This window comes from Coenobita brevimanus, chromosome 70 (assembly GCF_032717465.1).
Source record: "Coenobita brevimanus isolate Jiangsu-jjx chromosome 70, ASM3271746v2, whole genome shotgun sequence".
Taxonomy (NCBI): Eukaryota; Metazoa; Arthropoda; class Malacostraca; order Decapoda; family Coenobitidae; genus Coenobita; species Coenobita brevimanus.
Window position 1 is genome coordinate 15,326,142 of NC_137023.1, and position 15,545 is coordinate 15,341,686.

The window sequence follows — 15,545 nt, forward strand, 5'->3', positions numbered from 1 at the left end:
CCTTGTACGAAGGCTGGAACTATCCTCTTTTGACAGAGAGGAACATGCTTAAGTAATATTATAGTCTTGCCACTTTTAAGAGGCTGCGTTAGGCCATTTAACTAAAGCAGATGTATTGTGATTTACAGAGAGCGAAAGAATCAACTATGTACTAAGCTACTTTAAATATAAAGTTACTAGCCAGAAGTAGAAATAATGAGCACGCGGTCGCGAACACATGTTGGCAACACGACATGCACCGTGGTCGGGAACATTTTTGGAGCAGTATTTGGATAATGTATGTAAACATGTTACAGTGCAGCTTTGAACACTGGCAGCAGAGTCGATGGGATAAGTTTGTCCATACGAGGCATCTGCGACTTCATCATGATGTTGCCAACATGATCTGGACGCTGCTATTCCCAACATGTTTGCAGCTCGGTAGTTACTGTGTTGCTTACATGTCGCCAGCGCTTGATCGAGCACAAATGTGGACGCGCCCATATGCGAACCTTTGTCCTTGACTACCACTCATTGAACCACCGATATATGAATTCATCTGTTCACGGCAGGCAGCAGCAGGAGTAGGTTATTGTTCAAAGACGACGCTTTTTCGTCTAATTCTTCACTTCATTGACACGTTGGCTCATTTTATTTATTTATTTTTTATGTGATGATGTCTTTTATTGTTTTGTCACCAGTCGACGGTATTTACACAAGGGCAGACATTTCGAACTGAAAGGATTAGATATAACCTATATTTATACGTTCATTATCAGGGACTCTGTAAGTTGACTATAAATGTCCAATGATAGCAAGGTTAAAGTAATATAAATTACACCGTCTGAGTTTATCATTTGCGTGGGAAGTGTTATTGATTTTCCTCTCGTCCAAGGAGTACAGTTTGCCTGATTCAACTTCTGAGGAAAATTCAACTGCCCACCCCTCTTTTTCCCTAAGTACCCACCTTCCTCTGCACCTTCACGTGTACACCCCTACACCCCTCGCCCCGCACCCCCAAGAAAAAAAGTATAGTTTGTCCACTTTAACCTGACTTAAAACTGCCCTACCTCCATCTTGAAACCTGACGTGTAACAAGAGACTGACACTAGAATACGGTGCCAGTCATGAAGAAATGCTATGGAAAGGATGTTGAGGCCAAGTACTTAATTTTCTACCAATGAGCTTCGAGAAACAAACTGCACAAGGACAAAAATCTTGTCTGGTTAATGTGAACAAACTAAAAGAGCTATTTCCTCATATCAGATATTAAGTAAGAATGGCCTTACTAAAAAAAAAAAGTTATCAAGTGACAGAATATATGGTTCTGACAGTAACTGAAACGACTTTGTAGTACAGCATGTAGCTCAAAAATCAATTGCTGCTCTTGAGTACAGTTTTATACTGCATTTCTTTCATTATTTCGTTTCTTTTTCTTTATGCATATTTCAATTTCAGGATGCCATTTTGAAGTCTGTTCCAAGGGTCGTAATTTCACTGGCTTAGAATCTTTCGTAATGTAGTTCGACCAGTGGGTGGGTCGACTTGTTATAGATAATACTCAGATTTTTTTTTTACATTATTAATAGGTGCAAATTTCGAAACCCAAGAAGGTCAGACGGATTATTGTGAATAATTTTCACTATAAAATATGGCCGCCACTGATACATGAAAAGTTTGGTGTTTATTATTTACAAAGTATTATTAGGACCTTTTGGGAATAGTCGCTGTAGTTATTGTAACTGTTATCAACGTGCCCTACAGAGGGTGAAAAAATATGAAATAATTTAATTGTAAAATATGTTTACAAATAAATGAATAAAGCATTGTTAAACTGCAGTACATTCATCTTCATTACGGTTAGTTCTTCACCAGGTGCTGTCCAGAATTTTCACATAGCAGAGCACATCGTCTGGCAGTATCTAGTACCAGTTACCTTATGATGCATCATGTGATTTATGGGCTCAATGAAAGAACCTCCAGGGCGATTTTGTCCATCCTCAGTAATGACTTCTCTTTCCATGGCGCATCTCTCATCCCTACACACTTTCGCACCTAGTCGCTACATCTCTAGTTCGGTCTGCTTTCCATTTACTCGGGGAACATATATATTTTGCCGGTCAATTTCTGGCTTTTTCTTCGCAGAACATGGACAGGTTACCTCAGTGTTCTCTCTCTCTCTCTCTCTCTCTCTCTCTCTCTCTCTCTCTCTCTCATGATCAGCCTTTACACTACATTTTTCACGAACCCATTCATTTGTCCGTTTATTACTCCATGTCAGTCTAACAGCTGTCACTCATTTTATATCCCCCAATCACTGTTCAAACTTCATTACTAAAGGTTTAGTTGGAAATTATATACTCTCATGCAGTGTTCTCCTCACTCCCACGTTTATACTCACATTATTTTCTCGCGACAACTCGTAATGTCTCCTCCACCTTGTTTCTTCCCTGCACCTTTCTTTCAATTCCTGATCATTCTTCTACCCTTGTTCACAATACTGCCTAATACTGGAATAACAGTATATTTTCCTGTTTTGTACCAATCAGTCTCAGCCTAAAACTTGTCTTTGCATCCCTATCATGCACCATCGCTTTATTGGTCTCTGGAATAATTGTTAATTTTGTCTTTGTTGAATTTTCTACCAGACTCTGAGCTTCAGATCTATATCTGCAATTAACATACAACTTCCGCAAACAGAAATTCAGACAGTTCCCAATAATTACCGATACTAGCTCTCTTTAGAACCATTCCCCCTCCACGTGTCCTGTCACATTTCTCGATATTTCATTTTTATTCACATTACACAGACATGGCGACATAACTCAGGTAAGTTTATTAAAAAAAAATACACAGTTTCTTACTGTACCATCCACCGTTACAGATGCTTTTGCTTCATCTTATATCCTCTTCGAGGCATTGTGTAGTTTACTTTCTACCCCGTATACTCCTGTAGTTGGTTTGTTTTTACTTGAAGGAAATGGGCCACACACAAAATTACAATACTAAGATATGGTTGCAAGAAAATCGATGAGACTCTGTTATATGAAATGGATCAATCTCCTTGGTTAATGGTCGACCTCTGAATCTATCAGTGTGGAAGGGGTTAATGATGTTCAGAAAATGAACTACAGTATCATCCACAATGAACCTGATTTATTGTGTCAACTACAGATACGTCATACAACCACCTATCAGTTTCCAAGACCTACTCTGTCCTATACCACAGCCAGTGCAAATGTTTCATCAACATATCCCTTGCCATTCCTCAAGCCACCCTGCTTCCCACACAATAGCTTTTCAGTATTTGCCTTCGCCCTCTCAATTAGTACTCTACAATACACCTTTTTTACTACATGTATCATGCAGATATTCCTATGACTCCCAAATAACCTTTTCCCATCCTTGCTCTATATACAGGTACAACTACATCATCCTGCCTCTTTCAAACACTCTCCTTTGTATCAAGACTAATCTACAGACCTTCAAAGTCTAGTCTATAACACCTTCCCACAACATTTTTCCACTATCACCATTCATTTCATCAACGATTTCATTGAGGTAAATGCTGGTGTTGCGGTAGGTTTTGCAAGCACAATGTCATGATGCTGAGCACTGTCCACTGCTGAGACATAATTCCCATGTACCTGGCTGAAAATAGGGCGGGCCAGTGTATCAAAAAGCCTGACGTAGTTAACAAATACACTTACACGAGCTTAGCTGACAAGTGCGACGTGCAAAGTGTGTCTGGAAGATTGTGTGTTGGTATGTCAAGCTCTTCCTACACTTACTTGATATCTCAGCACGGAATGCACTCAATCTCTATGTCCACCGCAAATGAGGTTACTGGGTTTTTCACAACAGTTGCTCAAGAAGCACAGTGACTACTGCTGACATGGGACAGAGGGCTATCGACCTGCCAGAGAAGTGTTAGCAGGGGCACTGGTAGTGGGGGACTAGGGGAACAGTTTCCCCGCTGAACCTTTAGTGAGGGCTAACGTGGATTTCCTCCATACTTCATTCTCAACTCATTACAGATATGCTATGCAGCACTAACATGAAATTTGACTACAATGGTACGATATGTCACTCTTCACAAGAGCATAATTACATCATTCTCTTTTCAGCTGAAATAAATCAGAATGATATGCTACCTTTTGGAGTAATCATTATTTATATGGTCAAGAATCTCAAGATAAGTATGACGGTGATACAACTGAAGTCTAATTACTTCCTCATTCTTGCTGTGAAACATCGTGCCCTGCAGCTCTGATGCATCGTTCCCTCTAGGAACTCTTTTCAAGGGGTAGCTACATGGCAGAAAAGTCTCCAGTTATCCTTGATTAAACATAGACTCCACGCATCCTACACACCAGCATTTCCCTCTCTTTCTATTTTTCAACTCCTTCCCCCAACATACTGGAGACATCCACTTTACACCGACATCTACAGTTTTACTCCCGTAGTATATATATATATATATATATATACACACACACACATATATATAGATATATATATATATATCTATATATATAATATCCTCATCCTCAGCCGTTGAGGTCCACTCAGGACCGACCTATCCCGACCGAAGTGGGGGGACGGTACAGCCAACGTATCTCTACCAAGTGGCTTAGGCTGTCTGGTAGAGACTATATGTAGGGTGAGAAGTGCTTGTAAGTGTAATTGTAGTGTTGTAGTGGCTTTGGATGTGTGTGTAGTCTGTGAACCAAGTGTAATCGGCGCGCCTTAAGCCGATTGGGTGCAAGCATGCTAGTATGCAACACTGGTTCAACCACAGCACCCCTTGTGTCCTCCAAAGTAGCAAGTGGCTCGGTGAACGCTTCCCAAAGTTTTTACAACTCTGGCGGGAGGCGAACCCACGCTCACCAGAGTGCGAAACGCACACTCTACCACTGTACAACAGAGGCTCCATATATATATATATTTTACCCATTGGATCCCAGGGGTGCTGGGCGAGGCATTGCACTGGGGGGGTATTAAGCGTACCGCCCTCCGCCTATCGGCTCATAGTCGCGAAGCTCATAGGTCCCTACCCGGGGGTTCTCTGCTTTATAAAGACTTGAAAAATCCCAATTCTGTCCAATGCTCGGGACACTGGGCTCCAATGAGTTAAAAAGACTTATGGGTTTGCCAGTCATTAACCCATTGGATCCCGGAGGTGCTGGGCGAGGCATTGCTCTGGAAGGGTACTAAGCGTACCGCTCTCCGCCTATCGGCTCATAGTCGCGAGGCTCATAGGTCCCTACCCGGGGGTTCCCTGCTTTATAAAGACTTGAAAAATCCCAGTTCTGTCCAATACTCGGGACACTGGGCTCCAATGGGATATATACTGTATATATATATATATATATATATATATATATATATATATATATATATATATATATATACCTAGGCTGCTTCCCCGAAAGAAAGGGAGGTAGCAGAGACAGGATGACACACTCCCCATTTACTCATCCATTCAAACACATTCATTTGCATCTTAGTCCCAAAGGGGAGAAAGGACAGTTCCTCACCGCATCACACCGCACAAGGGTCAACTGCGCAGTGCAATCGGTGACATCCGCAGCAGGGTCCGACAGCAAAGCTGGTTTACCCCTGCCACATCATAATAGACCCATCCCCTTACTCGCACCTGACCTGACTAGCTGATCAGACCAAATGCGGGAGAATATCCCCTCAGTGCTGCGTCATCATTTATTCATTCACAATTTCTCTCCATTTATTTCTGTCACGCACAGCCACTCTTCCTTGCTCATCAGACATCCCTCTCGCATCCAGCGCTCTCTTTACACTTTCCATCCATCCTACTCGTGGTCTCCCTCTCAGCCTTACACCTCTCACATCAGATCTAGTTATCTTTTTCACCAATCGCTCATTATCCATTCTCTCCATATGCCCCAACCATCTCAACACCCTCTGCTCAACTCTACCAGCTATCTCCCGAAATATTCCAGTTTTCCTTCGCACTTCATCTTTTCGCATTCGATCCATACACGTCACTCCACACATACTCCTCAGACACCTCATCTCCATTGCATTCAAACTTTTCCTCTCTGCTACACCCATATTCCATGTTTCAGCCCCATATAATGCAGTCGGTACCACAACACCCTCATACAGCCTTCTCTTTACATCCATTCTAAGCCAACGACATCTAAACACTTTTTTCATTCCTCCCAGCACCTTACCTTCTTCATTCATTCTAAACTTCACTTCTGCATCTATTCTTCCATCCACAACATGTGACCCTAAACATTTAAAACACTCTACCTCCTCAAGCAACTCACCATTCAAAACTATATTCATCCCCCTACCATCTACTAACCTCGTACACTTAATCACTTTACTCTTATTCTCATTTACTTTCAACTTCCTCCTTTCACACACCCTTCCAAACTCCTCTACCAACTATCTCAATCTCTCCTCTTAATCAGCCACCAGTGCAGTATCATCTGCAAACAGCAGCTGCTTCAGATTATATATATATATCTATATATATATATATATATATATATATATATATATATATATATATATATATATATATATATATATATATATATTTATATATATATATATATATATATATAAAATGGGCCAGTGTCAAAAAATGAGGTTTAGAGAAAAATGCATTTAAAAGTTTGCAGACTTTACTAAAATTCAGCTAAGAAGAACAGACATAAAAGTAGTTTTTTCACTGTTGTTTAAGCCAAGTAGCAATCACATATTCCTTTTTCAGTAACAAAAAGCTGCTTTGCACTGCGAAAAAATATATATATATATGTAAAGAGTATTTTCCTATGACATTGTTAATTTTTTCCTATTTGGTAAGTTAGCACATTTTAAAAATAAAATTATTGTTGCATGTTTTTAATTGAATATTAAATTTACCTAAGTGTAATTTCCTTATCTTAGTTAATGTTTGCATTGTTTATAAACAAAAATTGGATTTTTTTTTTTTTTCATAAAAATCATTCCTGAATTGAAACATTAGCCACATCTACAAAAATTTTAAGACAATCATTTTCAGTATTTAAAGACTAATGAGAAATTACAATCTGGTGTCTTCATCTAAATAATCACCATCTACACCATCTGCTGCCAGTAGGCTCCTGTAGAAATGTCTACTTCCAGCAGAATGCAGAGGAAGGAGATCAATCATGTCCTTCAGCATTTTAGGTGCAAGTTTCCGTGCTCCGTCTTCTAGTTGTGCTGTAACATCCTCCCTAAGGCTCGCGGGACATTGGCCTTTGGAGCACTAAAAGACTTATATTTTACAAGTTCCCTTGTACCGTTATCTCCATATGAGCAATTTTTGACATTGGCCCTTCTTGCACTCAGCCCTATATATATATATATATATATATATATATATATATATATATATATAATTTGTATGATCTGAACTTAACCCATTGGCTGTACTTTTGTCCACAGTCCTGGAATTCTTCCGGTGCTACTAGGTGTAAGGCTAGGGTGGTAGGGCACCACAACCCCGAGGCCCTGAAGGAGGAAGATGTATTGCCATGTATGCCACCACACCGCCAAATGTGAAAAAGAGAATAAAAATTACAACATTTTGTGTCACTTGTGGTATAGGTTTATGCCTTGAGGAATGCTACTGTGTATATGCTCAAGAAAGATTGTGAGTGCAGGAACGCCTGCTGATGTCCCCAGTAGTATGTCAGTAGCTGAAAATCTTGCAAATGTGTGTCTGTAGTACAGAACAATCCAGAATCAGTAATACGATCCGCACCGGCCCCAAAAGTCAATCGATTGTTCCCTGTGACATGGGTTGTCTACCCACCAAATTTGGCCCAAATCTCTCTTTTAGTTTTTGAGTACTCCTGCAGACAGATAAAGAAACTATCAAACGAACAAACTTGGGTGAAATCATACTCTCCATGGCGGAAACAACTGAACAGACGCGGAAACAATTGTCTTCCCCCCAAATGACGAACGTACCACGAAGTGATTCTAACATTCGACGCTTGTTTGTTTGTTTTTTCTTTCAAGGAAGAAGGAACCAAAGGCAAGGAGCCCGCAAACCGTTCCTTCCATGAAGAAAACAAAAACAACACAAGAGAGAGCGAATTTCAAAATCCGCTCATTTCAATCATTTCAAAATCTCTGGACATACTGCGTTTGAAAGACTGGAGATCATCGGAAGTAGGAAATACAGATAGAGGAAGGCAAATCCAGAGCTGACCTGTTGCAAAAATGAAGTACTGGGAGTAACGCTTAACTCCTGCATTAGAGAGCTGGACGGAAAAGGGACGAGAGTTTGTTGCCAGACAGGTGCTACACGCCCGTCATATAGGTGGAGGGATGAAAGCAGACAGTTCAGAGCAACAGTGATCACTGAAGTAGCGATAGAAAAGAGATAAAGATGCAAGTGCGGCAAAGAGACAGAGGTTGAAGGGAGCCACTAAGAGGAGGAGAATTAATGAGACAAAAAGGCTCTGACTCCACCTTGTTGAGAAGAGCTGCATGTGGTGACCCTCCCCATACATGAGAGTTGTACTCTACACAGGGGCGAATAAAACCCGTGTATAAAGTCAACAATTGCGCAGGGGTAGAGAAAGTACTGAGTCGGCTTAGCACATCTAATCACTTGGAAGGAGATTTTATAAGAATTTACGATCTTTCTAAGATAAGTCCCGGGAGAATGAAACCCCAAGTATGTTTAACCATTCGATAGTCAGGTGGGGTGTTTTGGCACCCCCGTTTTTTTTTTTAAAGCTCATAATTCCTAGCCGGTAATTCGAATATTTCTCTCCGTTCCAGTACTCTCTTGATTCAGTGAGGGAAGGGAGCATGTGGACTGGTTTAGTCCTGCCTCTGCTGTAATGAAAGAGAGGGGCACTTTCCTCCCCCCCCCCTGGGGTGGGGTGTCCAGTCACCCCATCAAACTAACCATTTAGATCATATTGTGATATAGATTGGTTTTTATCTTATTTTTGCATATTGTATATCATTATACTGATTTTAAAAATCACAAAATGTATTTTCCTGTGCGTGTTTACCTGACAAATGAGAAATGAGCCCATTTGTTATTCTTTTACTGATATTGTAATTTATTGTATTTTATTATTATATATTAATAAACACCACCTACAAGGCATTCAATCTTTTCATTACTGATTGCAGAGATATGGTGAAGTGGCAGTACGAATATATTTTACATGTTAGTAACACTACATGTATTTTTGTATTGAGATGTTGTAACACCCCACCGGACTAACCACGTTTGAATACCCCACAGGACTAACGAAGGGTTCAGGATGATGCAGGATTGAGCTGGATAATATTAAACATTAGTAGGTACTTCTGTCGAAGATTTTGTCAGGTGTAAGAACTGAGTCTTTGATGCAATAAAAACAACAAGATTACTTTTAAGAGTCAGAGATACGAGCCATATCAGACATTAGATGTGCCATAGCCTCATCCCTTGTTTGTTGAAGTAACTGCTGAGATGGACGTTGCGAGAACCGAATGGAAAGGTGAGGAGTGGAATCATCAGCGTATGAGTGGACAGGGTTAGATGTACAGTACAGCTTAGGTCACTGATGAGTAAAAGGAAGAGAGATGGTGATATGGCAGAGCCCTGAGGAACACCGCTATTGACTGATCTAGAAGAACGATGCCCATCTACAACAGCAGCTACAGAACGACCAGAAAGGAAGTTCTAGATGAAAACACAGATACATGGATAGAAACCGTTAGAGGGGAGTTTGGAAATTAAAGATTTATGCCAGACTCGATCGAAAGACTTTGAGATGTCAAGTGCAATGGCATAGCTTTCGCCAACGTCCCGAAAGGATAATGACCAGGGATCTGAAAAGCAGGAGAGAAGATCGCCAGTGGAGCGTCTCTGAAGGAACCCATACTGACGATCAGAAAGAAGGTTGTGATAGGAAAGATGCTTTAAATTTTTCTGTTAAGAATACACTTGAAAACTTTTCAGGTACAGGATATTAAAGCAACTGGGCAATAGTTAGAGGGTTGGGAATGGTCAACCCTCTTTGGGACTCGCTAAATGATAGCAGACTTCCAGCAAGAAGGAAAGGTACAAGTTGATAGACAAAGGTGAAAGAGTTTACCTAGGCAGGGTGTATGCACCAAAGCATAGTTCTTGATGACAACAGCAGGGACCCCATATGGCCCATATGCCTTGTTGGTACTGAGGCCAGCGATGGCAAAAAATACATCAGCTGATGAAATTTTAATGTCAGTAATAAGGAAGTCAGAGGGGGAATGTGATGGAGGAACAGCACCGGAATCATCTAAGGCGGAATTGGTGGAGAAGTTTGAGCAAAGAGATCTGCTTAATCAGTAGAAGAACTAGCTACAGAGCAATCAGAGTAGAAAAGAGGAGGGAAAGATAATGAGGTAAGTTGTCAGAAAGGTTTTTGGTAAGGTGCCAGAAGGAGCGAGAAGAATCCAAGTTCGCGAGTTGAGAGCATTTAGTACTGATGAAATTATTTTTTGCAGAGCATCGAACAGACTTAGCACGATTCCAGGCAGAAACATAAAAAAGATGTGATTCAAGGGTGGGTTGGCTCCAGTACCTTTTATAGGCCCCCTCCTTGTTGTGGACAGCATTAGAACAAGAGTGATTAAACCATGGCTTTTTTGCATTAATCAAAGGATATGAGAAAGGACTGTATGCTTCAATGCCCGAGAGAATAACCTCCGTAATGCGCAAGGCACACTCAGATCGCTCCTGGCGATGGAAGCAATAATCATTCCAGGGAAAATCAAAGAAATACTGCCTGAGGGCCTTCCAATCAGCGGCTCCAAAGTGCCACAACCGATGTTTCTTTGGAGGTCCACAGGCCATACTGGAACGATAGGACAGGTTAAGGTAGTAAGGTTGCGATCGGAGGAGCCCAACGGAGAGGAAAGATTAACAGCGTAAGTTGAAGGATTAGTTGTGAGGAAGAGGTCATGTATGTTAGAATTCTCTCCCAGACGGTCAGGGATACGGGTAGGGCGCTGTACAAGCTGCTCTAGGTCATTAAGGATAGCAAAGTTGTAGGCTTGTTCACTAGGTGGCTCAGTGAAAGGAGAGGAGAACTATAGGTGGTGGTGAGCATTGAAATCTAATATGTAGGTTTCACAGAAAGGAGAAACGGATAAGATGTGTTACATCGTAGAAGTTAGATAATCGAAGAATATTTCAGTCAGTAGAATCAGGGGATAAGTAAACAGCACAGATATATTTAGTCAGAGAATGACAACAAAGCTAAAGCCAAAGAATAGAGAATTCAGAAGAATCAAGTTCAGAAACACGAGAGCAAGATAAGTCATTATATACAAATACACAACAGCCACCTTTGGCTTTAAAGTGACTATAGAGAAAGTAGGAGGATACAGAGAAGGGTTTGCTATCAGTTGCCTCAGACAGCTGAGTCTCAGTTAAGAAAAGAAGGTGAGGTTTAGAGGAGGAGAGGTGGTGCTTAACAGACAGAAAGTCAGAGGAAAGGCCGCGAATATTGCAATGAACAAGAAGCGAGTTAGACAGTGGTTCCAGGCAACTCGGTTGAGTCGTTACCGGGAGAGAGGCGTATGGTAGGGGCATTTAAGGTCCCCCTCACCCCTGGGAACTCCAATGCTTGGTACGACGATGCCGTTATTATTATTATTATTTTTTTATTTTTTTATTTTTTTTTTGAGTAGGAAGTGTAGTGTGTAGTGTGCATGTAGTTTGGTGTTGACAGAGAAACTTGGAGGGCATGCTGGCCTACTCTCTGTGTTACTGAAACACTGAAAAAGTACAGCGTAGGGGGATAGTCAGGAACTAGATCCGAGGGCTGATGAAACGGGAGCTCCAGCTCCCCCTGTCATCAGCTTTTCATCCACCATGGGAATATTGCCCTGGTCGACTGGTGCTACAGTCTACTCCCTGAAAAGTACACTGCAAAGGGCTGGCAGGCCCGATACATCACAAAATGCAGTAGCCATATCCGTCTATATATAAGATGTATATTTCTTTACAGTTCATATACCAAATTCATGTGGGCATCCACAGTCCTGATCACTAAGTATTTTCTAAAAACTTTCGCACTGTAATTTTTCGTCTGTATTCAGAGCCTCCCAATCACTTGACCCGTCTCATAACCACCTGAACACCTGGGAGCTTTACTGTGACTAAAGTATACAATAAACTGGATACAGAAAGATATCCATGGCCCAGTATGACGACATAAACAATATGAATAAATCTGCGTATCCACATAGATGGTCTTATATTAATTATGCTAGAGACCTCTGCAGTGCACATTAGTGTTATAGAGGGTAAGATGTTTAGGTTAACCTACAAACATTCTCTCTGTCTGTCTGTCTGTCTCTGTCTCTGTCTCTCTCTGTCTCTCTCTCTCTCTCTTAGTATTATGCAACCCATTTTATTTGTATGACCACGAATTCTATTTATGCTGGTACGGTTATATATATATATTATTTCTACACATTTATTGTTACTTCCACACTAATGATGTATCACAGGCAAGTAGAACTCAAACCAGGGCTGAAATCTATTGAATTTTTTGTCTGAATGCAGAACATCGTTATTCAGTGCTATAAATGCATCGCTGATTACTTGTGTAGTCTTATCCCTCCTCTAAAACCTCTCCATGGTGCGTATATATATATATATATATATATATATATATATATATATATATATATATATATATATATATATATATATATATACCAGGTATATATCATCAGCCGTTGAGTGTCCACTGCAGGACCGGCCTATCCCTACCGGAGCAGGGACGATACAGCCAATGTATCTCTACCCAGTGGTTTAGGTTGTCTGGGTAGAGACTGTATGTAGGGTGAGAAGTGCTTGTGAGTGTAATTGTAGTGTTGGAGTGGCTTTGGATGTGTGTGTAGTCTGTGAACCAAGTGTAATCGGCCCGTCGTAAGCCGACTGGGTGCAAGCATACTAGTATGCGACACTGGTTCAACCACAGCACCCCTTGTGTCCGCCAAAGTGGTCAGTGGCTTTGTGAACGCTTCCCAAAGTTTTTACAACTCTGGCGTCTCGCACCCACCAGCGTTTGAGACGCACACTCTACCACTGTACCACAGAGGCTCCTGATGATATATATATATATATATATATATATATATATATATATATATATATATATATATATATACATATATATATATATATATATATATATTCTTTCCTCCTCCTTCTGCCTACGGGAGACTTTACACTCCCTCTTCTGTCTTTCATTCCTTCATTCTTTTCTCCTCCTTCTGCCTATGGGTGACTCTACACTGAGTGACAAGGCAAATGGTTTCTTGTACACGAGGAAACTATTTACTACACTGGGTGGTAATCATATAACCAAATTTTAGCGCCTGGTGGTTTATTGGATAATTATTGTGCTCCAATCGGATTTAGCCGGTGAAGGTTTATATCCAAGGGGTCGTTGGGGTTTATTGCTCACGTAATGGCACTCAGGGATGAGTGAGGTTGGTCACTCTCATCTTAAATATCAGGACCAACTGCCTAGCCCCGGGCTCCTTCGCTCCTCATGAGGCAACGTAGGATTGGATGATGGATATATATATATATATATATATATATATATATATATATATATATATATATATATATATATATATATATATATATATATATATATATATATATATATATATATACTTTATTTAGTGGTCATAAGCATACATCTACGTATAGTACTGACACAGACACAAGTACCTTCCTTTCTCTGTTCAGTGTAAAATGAAACCTGACTGATCACGTTGTATCCGTTGCAACACCTTCTTGTGATCAGCTGGAATGCCTGAGTAAAACAGTTTTCAGTTTTACGTGAAGCATCACCACTGCTGAGTCAAAAGCAGGAATTGTAACTCAGCTCTTATGTGAATCAAATGAGCAGTTATTACCTAAAAAATAATTAGTGCACTGTCGCTGTCCACGATCACAAAACACATGCCATGAAGTGTATATATGATTCACATAAGAGCTGCGTTACAGTTCCTGATTTGGTTCAGCAGTGATGATGCTTCACGTAAAACTGAAATACTGTTTTACTCAGGCATTCCAGGTGATCACAAGAAGGTGTGACAACGGATACAAAGTAATCAGTCAGGTTTCATATTACACTTGACAGAGAAAGGAAGGTACTTCTGTCTGTGTCTGTACTATACGTAGATGTATGCTAACGACTGCTAAATTAAGTGTACAGTACATTGGGCAAATGAAATCTGTAAAATATCAATACCTTTCACCCCTTTTCTTCCTCAGGGAGCATTTACAATTCGGTAATTAAGCTCTTAAGATAAAACTATTTTCAAACTAGAATGGCACTGAGTAGAGCGCATACCTCCGCCAAGGCCCAACATGCAGCTGGAAAGAGACTACCCCCCTATAAAAGCATATTTAAATCCGCTAGATCCGGAATTTTACGTTGATCCGCGCCAAACTATACTCATTCGTAGACACCAACATCCTAATTATGCCTGATTTTTTTTTCATCAAGACTCATGCAATATTCACTGACAATTTTACAAGAATGTCGAAAAACGCCCTGTCTCGCAATGTTAAAGAAAGATAAAAATAAAATCCTGGATCCGCACCTTTGTCCGGATCTGCACCAAAATTTAATGGAGTCTATTCTGGGCCAAGACCCATTCTTCAACCAAGTTTCATGGAAATCCGTCCATAAGTTTTGCTCATAAACCAACAAACAAGCAAGCGGACAGGGGTGAAAACATAACCTCGGTGGGGGGGGTAATAACGTATTGCTAATGACATGATTATGAATATACGAAGTAAGCATGGAGATCTTGAGTATTCATATATATATATATATATATATATATATATATATATATATATATATATATATATATATATATATATACAAGAGATACTCCGTCATGATTTGTTTCAGGCATTATTTATCTCTGTATGCACCCTTCCACGCAAAGAACTGGCCGGGAAAATTGTCTTAATAAGTAATTCTCACTTTTTCTTAAATGGGCTCCAATAGATTTATAATGAGCATCTTTTACACAGTAAGAGACTAAAATAAACAAATACTATAAAACAAGACAGAAAGCTTCATGCACTGGCTCTTACTCTTACTAACACCACTTCCTTCATAATTAATTTTTCATATTAACCCTTCAAATTCTTACGTATGCTATTCATATCTTCTTATCATTGATACAGTTGGCCTTAGTATCATTCGAGAGGATATTAAAACATCCGGGCTCGCATGATTCTCTCCCAGCTGCTTGAAACCAGCTGATGTTAGTTGGGTTAAATAATTACCCTCCCAACTATATGGTTAAAGGTGACAGTACTTACATTCACCGGCTTTTGTGACCCATTATCAGCAGTGTACAATCCGCTGGGGTGAGTTTGAGTTTTCCGAACATGGGAGGGTTAATGGTACCAGCCTTGATATTCTCAGGCTCCTCCTACTCTCAGCTGAACAGACTTGTCTGACGTTAACTGAAGCTGAATGCTACAGCTGTCTCGG